The sequence below is a fragment of the Vombatus ursinus genome, unplaced genomic scaffold, assembly GCF_900497805.2.
Source record: "Vombatus ursinus unplaced genomic scaffold, bare-nosed wombat genome assembly UNPS02014781.1, whole genome shotgun sequence".
In the NCBI taxonomy this organism is placed as follows: domain Eukaryota; kingdom Metazoa; phylum Chordata; class Mammalia; order Diprotodontia; family Vombatidae; genus Vombatus; species Vombatus ursinus.
The window spans coordinates 46,929,190-46,931,954 of NW_020954559.1; positions in this window are offsets into that span (position 1 = coordinate 46,929,190).

The window sequence follows — 2,765 nt, forward strand, 5'->3', positions numbered from 1 at the left end:
AGGTACTTAATATGTGCTTATTCCCTACCCTCCGTCTTCCTCTCCATGGAATGAGTCTGTGGATGTTGTATAATAATGTTACTTCTTTTCTATCATACTTAGTTCTATTGGTTTCTGGAATATTGAGATAAAGGAAAAGATAGAATTTATATTAATTTATTCATATCGATAGTGGTGGAAAGTGGAACACTGATATTGTATTAAAGATATGAATAATTGGTACTTTCTCTCACTGATAAAGGATAACCTTAAGCAAGTGTATGCTGGTAAATATTTAACAAATACTCTCAAAAAACAAACTTTTAAATTTAATCTACATTATTAAACTTTTTCCATTATTTTCTTGTCTAGATAATCAGCAAAATAATAAATCAAGCCCTGATTTGTAGTGCGTGCTGATTTTGGAGGTGTAAATTTTAACTGGTTCTATGAGCCAGTATGATCTGGCTCCAAATACCTCTGATCACTAAGTAAACCTTTTTATTTTCAAATATATCTGCTGTACTCCTCTCTCTCTCTATCTCTCTTTCTCTGTCTCTGTCTCTTTCTGTCTGATGTCTCTCTCTGTCTCTGTCTGTCTGTCTCTCTTTCTCTCTCTCATTCACACAGATACACACATACAGCCAACCCTCTCTTGTTTTCCCTGGAGTTGACCCCAGTGTACCTCTGTACTTACAGACTACTCTTAATAGCCCATCAATAATAATAATAATTATTATTATTATTATGATAATAACGCTATTAATAGTAAATAATAACAGCAATAGCTAGCATTTATATAGTGAGTTAAGATTTGTAAAGCATTTCGCATAGGTTATTTAACCTGATCTTCACAACAACCCTGGGAGGTAGGTACTGTTATTATTTACATTTTACATATGAAGAAACTGAAGCAGAGAGTCTAAATGGCATGCATAGAGTTTAAGGCCAGATTTAAACTCAAGTCTTACTGTCTCCAGGTCCAATGCTCTATCCACTATACCACCAACAGCTGCAGGCAGTAAATCACTCAACAATAATTTATTAAGCACCTATTATGTGCTAAGCATTGTGCTAAGTGCTGTCAAAATTAACCTTGGAACATTCTAATGAAGGCAATGCTAAACAGAGATACCAGCAGTCATCTCCTCTCCCTCCACCTCCCACCATGTCATCTCACCAAATAACAAAACAACAACACTAGAACCGGTGGCTAGATATGGATGGAAGGGAAAGGAAAGCTAACAAAATATGTCATTATTTTTATCTGGGGCATATTCTTACTTTTCACTACCACAGATGAAATTAAGCACTTTACAGTTTCCATAATACTGAATTTGGTAAAATATATGCTATAGGAAAAAATTGATGTTAATTAGAGCTGCAATGACTCTCAAATAGGAAAGCAAGAATCTGTTCTTGGGGTTCTCAGAATCAAACAGACTTCAGCAGGCTAGGTGTTTTCTCAGTCAGTCTGCTTTACCACAAGATGCTTTGAGAATGGGTTGTGTGAATTCATAAAAAAATTTTTAATCATACTGAATTTGGGTTATTTATTATTAAAGAGCAAAAAGAAGTGTCAGGTGAGAAAACAGATCATACTCCTGTCTTGTAGAGGTGGGGGACTGTGGGTGTAGAATATTTCATATTCTATCAGATGTGCTCAATATATTTGCTAAGCTTTTTTTTTTTAATCTATGTCACCACAGTAGGCTAGCCAAGTAAGGGAGAAAAAGAAATATTTTTGGAAACAGAAGTGATATAGAAACAAAAGGTACCAAGAAAGTTTTGGTTTTGTTTTTTTTTTTTTTTTTGTAATCAACATTAGGAAATACAAAAAAAAAATAATTCACTACAAATCGAATGCACACTAGGTACTGTAGAAGCTTGAAGAGGGAAGAGAAGATACGATCGCTATCTCTTCAGCAGCTTACAGCCTAAGGAATGGAAACCATAAGCACACATCATGAAAGCAAAGCTAGCTAAAAGGACACGGAAAGAGTTGGGCATGTATGTATTTATATATGGCAGAACAATGACATGCTACAAACTGGGACTTTCTAGACACTTCATTTTCACAGTAGTGCTCTTACAGTGAAATATGCCAGGTGTGATCACTGATTACCATCACCAGCAATGACACTCCTAGTTGTTAGAGGCTATCTATTGAAGTTCTTAGTTTGTGTGAATTAAATCATACGCGGGAGGTCATTGTGAGAGCTAGCTGATTCTACCTACTATGGCACCGAGAGTGTCAATCATTCAGTAGTTCTGTACAATAAGAGACTATTACTTCTTCCTGATAGAATGTAAACCCCTTGAAAGCAGGGAATAGTTTTTTTTTTTTTCTTTTGTATCTCCACACCCTAAGGCAACATCTTGTATATGATTGGTGAAAAAAAATACGTACTTATTGACTATTTATTCTCTACAATCTTTACATTGAGTAATAGTTTCTGAGAGTCTGAAGGGGGGAAATAGCATTTCCTATCTATTTACTATTTATAGTAAGGCAGCTAATTGGTCCAATGAATAGAGTGCTAGGCTTGGAGTCAGGAAGATTTATGGTTCTAAATTCAAATCTGGCCTCAGACACTTATTAACTGTGTGACTCTGGGCTAGTCACTTAATCCTGTTTACTTCAGTTTCCTCATCTGTAAAATGAGCTGGAGAAGGAAATGACAGACCACTCCCGTATCTTTGCCAAGAAAACCCCAAATGGGGTGACAAAAAGCCAGACACAACTGAAGCAACTGAACAAAATTTATTATTTGTGCATGTTTTGA